This window comes from Calidris pugnax, unplaced genomic scaffold, assembly GCF_001431845.1.
Source record: "Calidris pugnax isolate Ruff unplaced genomic scaffold, ASM143184v1 scaffold31, whole genome shotgun sequence".
NCBI classification, from domain to species: Eukaryota; Metazoa; Chordata; class Aves; order Charadriiformes; family Scolopacidae; genus Calidris; species Calidris pugnax.
The window spans coordinates 157,910-171,410 of record NW_015090786.1 but is presented as its reverse complement, the minus strand read 5'-3'; positions in this window follow the sequence as shown (position 1 = coordinate 171,410).

Sequence of the window (13,501 nt, the reverse complement as noted above, 5' to 3'; positions counted from 1 at the left end):
CAACACCTTCTAATCCACAGCTGCACAAGAGTGTGGGGATTTCTCTCAGCTGTCCTCGAAGATGCCACCCAGAGCTAACAAGGGCAGCAGCAGCACATTAACAGCACAACACTCCGCAGCCGTTCAGGCAGGAGCTGACAAACACCAGATCGCAAGACAAACCCAGGAAAAGCAAAATATAATGGCTCAAAATACCACCAGAAGAGTCTAATGTCCAGACACACTTACGATGCTGTTCCCTGGAAGGGCAGAGGGAGAAGAGACTCAAACCATCAGAACAAGCATCGCAGAGCTCCTTCTTTGGGGTTCAAGAATCAGAGAACTCAACCCTGATGTTTTCCCTGGCTAAGGGGGAGTTTGCCAAGTCTCCACTGCCTGTCCATGCATAACCAGTGTGCCCCAGGGCAGGTGCCCCACAGTCTTGCTGCCTAGCCTCGTGCCACTACAGCGTGGCACAGTGGTGGTTGGCTGCTGCAGACCAACACCTTTGGGCATGCCACAAGAGAGCCACTGCTGGTGACCCTAAAGCCTGGGCTCCCAGTCCCTTGGTTGTAATCCGGCTGAACACTGACTCTAATGAGTGAGATTTTTAACCCAAAATCATACAACAAAGAGGTTTTGACCACTTCTGAGCCTTCCCTGATGAATTAAAGGCTCCTAGTCAGAGTGCCTTCTACTCTGTCCAGAGTGAACTGAAACCTACATATATAACACGTTGTAAGAAAAAAATCTTTCATTCCCTGCTGCTACAGAAAAAAAAAGTGGAGGGCAGAGCTAGTTAGGGGAGTACATTTACTAATTGCAAAAACACATAGTTCTTTGCAAATGCACCAACTTTAATGAACCTTTTGGTTATAAAAGTTTTCTCTAACCACCACTGTCATCTGCTGACCAGAAGTGTTGTCCAGCCAGCCAGAGGCTCAGGTATTCACATGAGCAGCAAAAGATGCAGGTCAAGTGTCTGGTCAAGTGTGAGAGCTCTCCCTCCCCACACAGACACCTCCTCGGTCCCACCGAGGGAGCAGAACAGGACCTGGCCTTTGGGAGTGCTCTGCTGCAGCAGAGCTGGGTATCGCTCACAGCGTCTCAGCCAAAGTGTGGGAAACAAGGTTGCTGTAACAACCCATTCCTCCTGCAGTGAAGTCATTACTCCTCAAACTCTGCAGCCCAAGAAAGTCTGCTGCTTTGTTTTATTGCAATATCTTTACACATTAAGCAGCAAATTGCCGAGAAGTGGCTTCAAACATGCTTTTTCCGCTGCTAGTTAGAGCGTAAAGCCAGCTCTCACCACCGTGATCCCTGTGTTTGGGAGCAACCACATAGACCAGAAGCAAGCACCAACAGATCAGAACTTGCCTAAGAGGAAACCAAACCTGCCTTGCTACCAGTCACCTGCACTGAGGACCCACAATAACATACCCCCTGATCAACCACCACCCACGGGAGCTGGGAAGAGAGCGCTCCCCTCCCCACAGTGACAAACTCCCTGCCCCTCGTCGCAGAGTGTAGAAAAGTACAAGAACAAGATTCCTAAAAGCAGGAACAATGATTTCTCAGACAGCCCAGGAAACTCATTTTGGTGACTTAGCTCCAGTGCAACCCATGCCAGCAAAAGAACTAAAAGGAAGGGAGGAAGAGACTCAGCAGGCTGAGAGAGAGGAGCTTAAAAGAAAGACACCAGAAAAACCTGCAAGTCTCAAAAGAAAAAGAAACTTGTTATTTCCTTATTTTCTCATGAAGTACCTTTCTACTGTAAGTGTCATTGCAAGAATACAGACAGATAGAAAACTAATTAAAACACACCTTCACAGTCCAATGGGATGGAGACAGAAAAAGGGACTTTATCATCTTATTGATCACCTCTCTCCTGACACCCACAGATGCAAACGAGGGGGAGAAGATAAGCCAGGACCTACCTAATGAGCAATTACCTGGGAGGCCTCTCTGGGGTCTCCCAGCAAGCCCAGCCCAGAGCAACGCAAAAGGGCCTCTCACAATTTCTGAAAGGGCCCTGGCTGCTACTATAACCATTTCCACCCTGAGAGCTCTAGAGAAAATAAGTTTGTGAGTGAAGGCAGTTAGTATTGCATCCACGTCTAAAGACCTGAAAAACTACATCAAATTACAGGAAATTGAGGCTATAGAGAAAAATAATCCTGTTTTTCAATTTGCCATTTTTGTCTTATGCTTATCTCTGACTGAATAACCAATGAAGCGTTCTTTGATTTTTTTTTTTTAGATCCAAAATTGAATACATTTGTTTCAGTAAAATGCTATTGTCCACATCTTACTTTAATCCAAAACCTGAATGTTTCTCAATAAAAAAAAAAAGTGAGAGTACATATAGATTCTACTAGTGCTTTACACTAAGATATATTTACAGATATAAGCAAGCCTTACAACTATCCACTTCTGCAGTAGGATTTGATAGACTATAACATAGATCCCAGGATCTAATTCTCATTTCTTCCTCTTCCAAGGCCTTCCAAAATGGAGGAGACAACAGCCTCACACTGAAGCGTACAAACATTTTCAACTAGAGAATGAATGCTCTAGTTTCTCTCTAACTCACGCTCACAACTTGTTTGGGGCGCTAAATCTTTTATCTTTATACCCATGCTATCACCAAGGTGGGCTAACTGGGGAAAATTTCTTGCATCAATGAGCGCTTTTCTTTCTAAAAATAACTTACACAGCAAGAAAACCAGCTCCATTTAAGTCAATGGTAAAACTCCCATTTGTTTTAGGCGAGTCAATTTTTCACCTGGAGAAAACAATTTCATAGAATTTTACATGGAGATTTACGAAGCAGATACAGGCTAAGGAACACTAAAGAACACTTAAGGGAAAAAAAGCATAGGTGCTCTGTTGTTTTATGTTGGTTGTTGATTTCTCTTCTTTTTTTTTTAATATCCTATGGATGATCTGTTTTTCAAATGTGGTTATTTCAGACGATAAACACTATGTCTGGATTTATTCTCCCTGAGCAAACTATCCATTTTCTTATCATTAAGAGCTAAGTTGTACCTAGTGAAAACAAATCAGTGACTTCAGTTCAGCTGATGTTTGGCTTCTGTAATTAAAGTGTGCATGTCTTAACACGAATAGCTTCAACAAAATTTGAAGCTTTCTTTTCTCTATCACTCTCAAATGTTTTAATATATCACATCTCAGGCTCTTTTTCTCTCACTCTCCCAACACTGACTGCCAACATACATAAAAAGCCGAATCTCCACCTTTCATAATTTACATACAAAATCTTGCAGGCTCATTTCTCAGCAAAAATTTACCAGCCAGACACAGCAGCAAGTTCTCATTTTGTGGGACTCCATTAATTTATACAATATGCTGCAGAACTTACAAGCATGCCATAAATATTATATATTAAAATAAAAGTACACTTGTCAAATAAGAGACCATTTTGAAATGCATTATTAATAACAACCATTTATACGCTATAATGTCATAAAGGTAGAGCAAGTTATAAAGACACGTTCTCTTCCTGAAAATTTTTACAATAGAAGATAAGATAAATGTAAGTCACTGGGCAATTATTCAAATGAGAAAAGGGCACAAGGAGATCAGCAGTAAGAAGAGTAAGACAAAATGAGTTGCAGAAAGCATTGGGTTGAAAGGAAGGTAGCAAAGAGAAGATGATGTAACTTTTACAAGCAGAAGCCTCTAAACCAGGCAAAGTGAACTGTGAGAATGGTGAGATACTTCAGAATAGAGGGGGGAAAGGAGTCAGAGACAACGGGTGTGACTCCAACACACATCCAAACTGAGCACTTCAAAAAAAATCATCTTCAGATAAGCCAAGAATTGAATTAGGGTGAAAACAGGGACTGCTGTCTCAGAGATGCCTCCTCCTTGTCAGAGCTGAGGAGTGCATAACAGACACGCTGTGCAGAGCAGCTACAGCCACCCTCTCTGCAGCCACAGGGGCACCCCCTTTGGAAACCTAACGTGAGAGTCAGTTGTTAAAAGCATGACCTGCTAACTACAAGCAGGAGAAAAAAAAAATATATAATTACCCTAATATGAGCCTGCATTGCAGACTGGCCTCCTGTCCTCTCACAAATCCAAAATTCCCTTCCCTCATCCTGGTGTGTCCACAGGCTCTGTGCTTCTCCACAGCACCAGTGGGTGCTGGTAGCACTTGAAAGACTCAGCTGCCAGGAAAAGCCAAAAATATTCATGCATAACTTTCCTTCCCTGGCTTATTAAAGTGCAGTATGTGTTACATCCACTTTTTTTTTCCTACTTTGTGTTAAAACATCAAAAGGAACAAGCTAAAACCCAGGAGTTGATGATTTTTTCCTCTGTTGTAAAGATGGCAGTCACAGGTTGCTGCTTGCTCATCAACACAAACATCACCCAGCAGTTTTTACTGATCATCCCCCTCTCAGCTTAGCCTTACACACTTCACAGCCCACCTGAACCCCTCCCTGGATTTGCCCTTTCGCTGGGAGGTAGGTATCTATAGACCGTCTTCAAATAAATCTCCTACAGAGAGATGCACACAGATCTTTTAAAGGTTAGGAGAGATGGAGATTTCCCTGAGCTCATACAGCTCTTTCCTGCTTTCCCACACCCTGAGCATTTGTACAGCTTCCTAAATTTGAATAGGCTTTTTAAATCCCAGAGGTAAATCACAGCCCGGGCTGCAAAGCGCGAGGATTAGTGCTCAGGCTAGAGCCATCTCTGTAGACTTCAGCAAGTCCCTGGCCAAAGCTGTTTGTAGTGTTTAGTGGAGAGCCCCAAACTGTTGTAAACAATACTATTCACAAATTTGCAGCATGATGAGCTGATTAAAAGCACAGAAGTGGTGTGTATGGTAGCACAGCCTCAGCAGTACTTGAGAGTAATTTAGGGGAACATTTTAAAGAGGCACAAGTCATCTTACTGTCTCCAGTTACCAGCAATAACGCGTAAATAATTCATTAAGAAAGGGCAGCCTGCACATCATCACCACTCAGAGGAACCAGAAAGCCCACAAAAATGAAAACAGAAACACAATCATTATATTAATTACTGATAATGTAAGGTCTAGCAACTCCATTTTAGACTACAATATCCCAGCTTCATAAAGACTGATAGCAAAGACTTCTTATGAACCAAAATGCCAATACAAATAAGCCAATCTCATTATTTAGCTTTCTTAAGGGTCTAAAACTGCTGAAAGCTACCTGGAAAGGCAGAAAAATAGACATTTTGGGGTCTTTATCCATTCACACCACTAAGCAAACACTGTTCTGCACTGTAGAACCAATGAATTTTTGACAGTCCCATGGGTTTTTATAAAGCACACTCATGAACCTTTGAAAACCAGAGGCCATGTCAGAGCCAATCCAGTTTACCCTCAAACCTTCTCTTCTGCCTCTGTTCCACCTTCAAAAATAAAATACACGCCTCAACAAAACCTGTTGGCCTTCTTCACCATAGGGAAAGAAATGACTCCAAAGCCAAGTTCTGCAAAATCTTTACCTCATTTCATGCCTTTGCACCTTTTTTTTTTGGCATCCACCTCCTCCTTGCCAGCTCGCTCTCATTTCAGGCCATGTCTAGACCTTGAGAGGGAGCCACTGTTCAGACCACACTACAGAGCAGCCTTTAACTCAGGGGCTTTCACAACAGTTTCACTAGTAACAAGGGTTTTTCTAACATAGTTTTACTCATTCTCTTTTTTGCTTTGTGCTTTTTAATAAGGAAGTCCTGGGAAAGAACTTCCCAGGGCACACTTCGTTTGTGCCTTCAGTCCAGCCTATTTGTCCAAGAAGGTAGCTACCTTAGAAGATCTTATACTTTATCCAAGTCTCATAATGCCTAGTCCCACAGGACCTGATCGTTTTATCTTACTATTAAATATCTTTAAATCCAAAGGATATTTGCTTTTCTTTCAGGATTACATTCCACTCTCTCTGACCCCAGGAAAGATGTGAAGGCTGAAATACACTTATGGAGCAAATATATCAGCCACAGGAGCAGAAAAGAAAGCGGGGGAAAGCTCTTATTCAAACCTGGCAATAGAGCAGCACCATACTGGAGTCTTATTTTCTGGTGCTTCACATGGGGAGAACAAAACACTCTACAAACCAGCCAAGAATTAGATCTGTATTTACAGACGAGAGCATGTACATCAGGCACACAAAATGACTCACCCAAGGTTGCAGAGCCAGGCAGTCAAACCCCCTCAGCACAGCTGCCAATTCTCAACTCCACTCCACTTTCCAGCCGCTAAACAATATTCTTCCTCCCACTCCCATGTAAGACATGAGCCAATTTTACTTTTATGAGACTAAATTACCTCTATTCATCTCCTGTCACGGTAAATGAGTTACCAGCGAACTCTCTCATTTCTCAAAATTTTATTCACAAAGTCTTGTCTTTATAATTCCATTTACCTGTATGTGAAGAAATACATGCTGTTTATACAAGCATGAATAAATCAGGTATGATTTCCTTCACATTAAGTTGCTGTTTCTTTTACTGCAGGGGAAGAGATAAGCGTGAGTAGTAAAAGAAAAAAAAAATTAAAAGATTATAAACATAGAGATTATGGATAGTATTCCTTAAGTGGGGAAAAAAGGCATTTCCAGTTTCAGGAGACAGACTCAGACATCACCCTGAAGTAACAACCACAGAACAGGTCTCAACATGCAGGAGCTGCCTCAACATGCCTCCTGAATCCTCTCTTTGATTTCCTATGAGGGAAGGAGGAAAACCCATACACTAGAGAGATCTAGCAAAATAAAAATGAAATCTCAATTACTAAGTAAGCATCTTTGTATGACTACAAGAATTTTTTTTCCTGTCCTGTGAACTTTTTCTGATTTTTTTTTTAATCTCTTTTCTGATGACTTGGAAACTATAGTTACATCAGCATTTCTGTAGCCAAAAGTTTAAAAAAAAAATCCTTGTAAAAACTATGTAAAGGAGATGAATATTTAACAACTTTTTCTCCTTCACTAAACAGAAATAAGCAAGGCCCTGGGAGATGGTTGGGCTTGAGCTTTGAGCTTTATTTTAGGGCAGGGAAGAGAAGGGTCTTTTTAGTAAAAAGAAAGTCTACTACAGTTCAACGGACTTTGAATTCCCAAGTTTTTAATTAAAACATGGATCAAAGTAACAAGGAATGCCAGTTGGAAAGCCTGAATTCATCTAAAAACAGAGACCAACCAGTCCAGAGCTTTCCAAACCCATCACATTCAACAGCCCCACAAGGGATGGAGGGGAACAGCACAGACCTGCTTAGCCAGCTGGGCTGTCAAGTGGCTTTTATTTCCCCATGCAAGAGAGCAGCAAAGGTGTTGAGCAGACAGATGATGAAAAGATGAGGGGGAGGAGGGCAGAACATCAGAGGAAACAGATTCATAAGAATAATTTAATTTAGAACATAAAATTAATCCAACAAAATAGAGGAACAGATGCGAAGGGATTTGAAACTCCTTCTTGGATCATATCCCCTTAACTTTACTATACTCACAGTCTGAACGCGATCTTATTTATTCATAATATTGAAACTACATTAATTAAGAAATAAAATACTCCAGACAGCTTATTGTTAGGATTATTTACATAATGTGTGTATTAAAGGGGAGGAGGAGAAATTGGTGGCTTCATCCTGAGAGGTGACTAAACGCTGCAGGAAACAATTCCTGGCTTTTTATAGCATGAAGGATTTCTCTTGCTGTTGGAGCACTTGCCACAAACAGTTTTTCAAAGAACTTTGCTAATTAAGATATGTATTCATACGAGCAAATATTTGGCTCAGTGTTGCTGTAATCTCCCCTGTGAAGCTGAGAAAACCAAGACAAACAGAGAGGAATAAGGAGATCTGAAACACGTCCCATTGCTGACCCCAGTAAGTAGGCTAAGCCAGTCATCTGCTCCAACCACGAGGTGATTAGTCCAGCAACAACAAACAGATACAAATCTGGATGAGCCCTCTGGGGGGCCTGCCAAGGAACACACTGCCTTCCCAAGTGGAAGACGTGCTACTCTTCACTCTGCCATATAACTGATGCGTGACCTTGGGCAGCAAACTACAGATTTCGAGGACGCCGGGTTTGCCTCAAGGCAGCAGAATCGAGGTGACATTGCTAACCCCCCCTGCCAGCATCTGCAAGCCAGGCCTGTCTGTTATTACAGAGCCATGGTGTGCAGGAGCTGGCTGAATTTTGCCTGTACAAATAAACTGAACAAACAGAAATTAATTAAGAGGAGGAAGGAGTTCATCAACAGATGCTTACCTGAATATTTAGGCCAACAGGCAATACAAAAGTCATTTTCTCTGTCCATGAAAAGAACTCTCTTACTTTACAAGTCCCACACTACATTCAAGTTTAGAGGAGGTGGAGCCACAATTTCTTCAGCTGGATTCAGTTTTGAGGGACACCACTCATATCATTAGTACTTAACAAGTACAGGTGAGGTCATCACAGCTGTGTAATTTACTAATGAGACATCTGCATCTGCCCTCCAGGTGCCTTCACTATTTCTTACTTGTTTTACTTTTGAGAGGGATGAACTGCTAGAACCTGAGTTTTTCTTTACAGCTTTAGTCTTCCTAATTCTGTGTGCCAGCCATTCCCTGCAGAACAGTGAGGAACAAGAGCTAACTGATGTCCAAGCAAATACAGCTGTGGGAGGAAGCTGGAACGTAATGTCTCTCATGGGCATGGGCTCACTCTCCATGACAAACATCAGCAGAACAACGCTTCAGAGAGCTCAAGTTTTTAATAACCTCAGTGACTAACTCAACAGAACATTAGGGCTGAGTGAAAGTACAAGAATACGTTACACACAAAAAAAAAAAAAGAAATAAAAAAAAAATTATTGTTTTAAACACTTCCCTCTTCCAAATATAAAAATTTACTCGTATCTTGGGACTGGAGATAGTAAAATATTTCTCCCCAATGCCACTGCTTTTACCAATCTTCTTTAGTTTGTTTGCAAGTGACTTAAGAGAAAACTTGCTTTTTTATTGTAGATAAAAGTACATTGTATGAGGAAGACTCAGTCATGTTGGGAGCCCTACTTATATATTACAGTAGTTAAGAGTGGAGACTTCATCACTGCTGTGGACAAACTGTTACTTTCTCCATTGTAAAGTCTAGACACATCTTTACTCTTGGAAGAGAAACCTACTTTATTGATCTTCCTTCAGAGACTAATTGAAGGAAGAAGATTTCAAAGGGCTGGTAAGAAAAAAAATGATTCAGCCACCAAGCCATTACTGACAATACGTTAGGATGCTGCAATTATTCCATCTAGCTTTTGATACAGCTGCTCAAAAAGATCTTCCTCCCCTGAATCATTTCCAAAGATTTTGGTTTTCTCTCCCAACCAAAATATTTATATTGAAAACTGTATTCTACCTTGCCCTCAAATCAACATCTTATCTATACATACAGCAACAAAGGAAAGCCTTACAGTCAGCTTGCTATACTGAAACCCAGAAAGCCTATGCTCAGGCAATCACAAAAAGATATGGCTCTGAGGAATGAATAGAAGAGTTTCTATCGGAGCAGGGGATTACTGATCTAACCCAGTTATCCAGCAGTCCCAAGTCTGAAATGCTATTTTAAATTGTGTCATTAGACAATAAGGAATTAGAATTATTCATGGTGTCTAACCTAACCTCATTACAGCCTCCACCGGGAATAATTATTTCAAAACATCTCTTGCTCTTCAGAACTGAAGGACACAATTCTTGAGTCTTCCTGAGCTTCACTCAATCACTTCTCTAAATTCTGGGGAGATGCTCTGGCTCCCAGAACAAACTGAACCCATTTAGGAACTAATCTTATTTGCAGCAAAGAAACACAGGTGGCTGCTGCTGCATTCATGTATCTGCCTGACCCCAGCCAACACCATTCCATCACAGCCTGTGGCCGTGCCTCTTATATCGCCTTCCATCACAAAGATAAATTTCCCCAGGTGGGGGAATCCCACCTTTCAAGTCAGGGCCAAGTTACTGCTACCAAATAGTCACAAAACAAACTTGCAAAAATTCAGGTGCTTTCCTAGCTTGTGTAACCCGTTGCTGCAGAAATGGAAGTGTATGCCATTATATGCAACTTGCGACTTTCTCCATCTTTTGGAGAAACACCTCACACACCCTGCATCCAACCCCTGGCAGACAAAGCTTTTCTAAAACAATGATTCAGACGGGGCACAATATTTCATGTGCAGAAAATTGGTCATTGCAAATATTCTTTCAACATCTTGTCTGATTTGTGAAGACCAGAGTGTACTTAATGAGAAATGTGATGTCAATGAAATAAACTACATAAAGTTCCAACCCCATATCATTCGGTGATTTTGGCACTAATGTTAGCACAGCTGCAGGAGATTATCAAATTGCTGTTAAAAGGAGTAACTAGAAAGATTCTCTCAGTAATATTTCAGATTCTTTTCACAAATATAAAGTATAGTTCCAATGAAAATGTGTGCTGTGACTTCTGTCAGTCAGGCCTTGACTTGTCTAACACTATTTTCTTCTTTATTAGTGTAAGTTAGCCCATTTAAAGCTCACCTTTGTCCTTTCAAGGATTTTTAATGTCTTTAATGAAAAGATCTAGAGAGCTGCATCCAAAAGGAGCGGAGGTAGAAGATGCTCTCCTCTTTTTTTTTATACTCAGATGCACTCACTGTCTGCTGAAAAAAGGCACTAAAAAAACCCCAAAACACCTCAAACCGAAAAGAAATAGTGATGAAGCTAGAAACAACTTGTAAAGAGTGACTGAAATCAGAAAAAATGAGTCAACTGAAAGAGGTAATCTTTTCTTTCCAGTCTTCTGAGTCATATTGGACTTCGGTGGAGTTAGTCTACCAGTGGAGTTAGTCTACATCTTTTACTGCTTAAGCATGAGAATAATTGCTCCGCAACTAAAAAGCTTTGAAAGTTTCCAGAATATTACATCTTCGACTCAGGATTCTTCTTTTGCATTGTTCTGATCTAAATTCATAACTCATGTGAAATAGGTATAAAAATTGGTCCTGTTTCCCAGTAAACTACTTAGTGTTCTGGGGATGATTCAGACCTCATATAATCTCTCCTGGGATTATCAGACATAAAATAATTTCATCTGCACAACTAAACAGATTGTGATGCATTTCCTGTTTAGCCATAAGAGTACAGCAAGACAAGATTAAGTAAACCAGCTGATGTAAAAGCAAGACATAACATCTCATCTAAGTGAACTGTTGAAGTGCTAAACAAAATGAATGAGGAAAAAGGCATTTGTAAAAGTAGCCCAGTGTTTGTGTGAATGTTTTTTTCTTTTTCAAATAAGATCTTATATTATAACACAGGTCATAAATAAATGATGTTTTACTTCAAGTGAACACCATTTGGTAGTTACGTTTGTTATCTCAGGTTTACAGTCTTTTTCAAGCTATGTCATTAATGCATAACAGATCCAAATCACATCACCAATTTACAGCAATATAAATAATCACAATATAAACAATATAAATAGTACAATCACATCACCAATTTTCAACAATGTGAAATTTTTCTGCTTGACCTTCAATCAGTGTGCCCCAGAAACTTTGGTCTGCCATCTGAAAGCTGACCTTTCATTCAAAAAAGACTATTCCTGTTAATGGAGGAAATGGGCAAGGTTTCCTTTCAATGCTCAGCTAGCTTCTTTTAAAAAAGCTAATTTTTGACAGTCATTCAGGAAACCTTTTATTAGTACTAAGAACTCTGGATGATCCTTTTGTAATTCTACTTGCCGTTTTCCTCAAAGAACAAAGAAGGTTCATGACTAGTGTTTTGGACATATGCATATCCTTATAGCACGTTATTCCCACTTAATTGGGAATGTGAGAGAGGGACAAAGATTGTACCAGTTTTTCAATGGGGGATGTAGATCTGGTTTTGGTTTAAGGGGCTCAGGGGCTGGTGGGTTTTGGGTTGGTTTTGCAAGTTTTAGTCTTGCGCTCAGCCCCATAAGACTTCAACCTGTTGCAGCAGCACATTTGTTATTTCAGATTCTCCATGGAATGGAAATGCAAAATGAAGCATTTTAGGGCTCCTGGAAGCATGCCTCCTTCTACAGTCATGGTCCATTCCTCCCTACTATGATTCTTACCAAAGATTCTTCATTCCCCCCCAGGCCAGAGCCTCAGTACCACAGTCACTTTTTCACTCTTCCTTATGCTACAAAATTGCCTGTTTGTTGTTGTCAGAACAAGCAGCAATTTTATAGCATTTAATAAGTAAAAGATCTGTGACTGACCTCTTAGAGGCAAGTTTTGTCTTTGCATACATACACTATACACATGACTCACGGTTTTAAACCTCATTGCCTAAGCTGAAGTCAAACAATAAGATGCAGTTTAAAACACACCAAAACACACCAGGCAAACAGAAGTTATTTTTGCCCTGTTGTGAAGCAAAACAAAAAAATATGTACATTTAATTAGAAGCAATTGTGTGTGAAATGTTTTACACCCACTCAGTGCTGACATAGCCTCTACAATTTGTGTGGGTGAGCTCCGACAGCGCTGTGCTGCCACCCTCTGTCCTCAGTCCTAAGCAGCAGCAATTAATATTGGGGCAATATTAATTTCTCTTCAACCTGGGAATCTGTGAAGATTAAAACCTACATCATACAAGCAGCTGATGAGTTATCAGAGCATAAGAGAGCTCATTTTGTTTCCCAAGCCTTGCTGAGCCTCCTGTGCTATCCGTAACGCTGTGGTTTACAGGACCATTTGGGAAGCCCGTGGTAAAAGGTCTTAGCTTGGTGGAAGAGTCTCAGTGCTCTCTCAGTGAAGGCACACACAGGCTTGTGTGTGCCTTCAGCTACACTCAGTGTATCGATAAAGGAAGCCGAAGCTGACCCCACGTTCATAAGGACCCCACCACTTCTGCTCTGGTCATTTTGTTTTGGTTCTCAAGGTCACCAGGTCTGTTTTACTGGTCCACATTTACTCTGCGATGGCCTTTAGAAACAAATAAAGTTAAGCATTGTTACATACATATGTTTCCTGTATTCCAGGGTATTTTTATTCAGTCTTACTCATGTTTGAAACAACTGGAGAAATGGGCTTTCCCTTGCACGTCTCAAAATGTCCCAAAGGTCCATGGTTTTGCAAGGCTTCTCAGTGTAAAGAGAGGCTCAGGATCTTCCCCATCACACTGACAGGCATGGACTGGCACCGGGTACTTTCTATGAAGTTGAGAACTAGTATTATTTTGTCCACAGAATCCTCTGCCAGACTGGAGTTCTTGGAGCACTTCAATTGAACATTTGTCACTTTGTGAGAGAGGGAGGAACACTTAAAGTAGCCAGAGAACTGAAAATGAACACAGACCCTCAACCATACAGGCAGAGGAGCAGTATCTTAACAACCAAGCAGAATGGCAGATCAACTTCCACCTTCCTGGCTACAGTGTGCCTGGCTCCAGTCCTTCAACTCAATGCCCAGTAACTCTTGCAGGTTCCATCAAGAAATCAAGAATTATGACAAAAGTGACTAAATA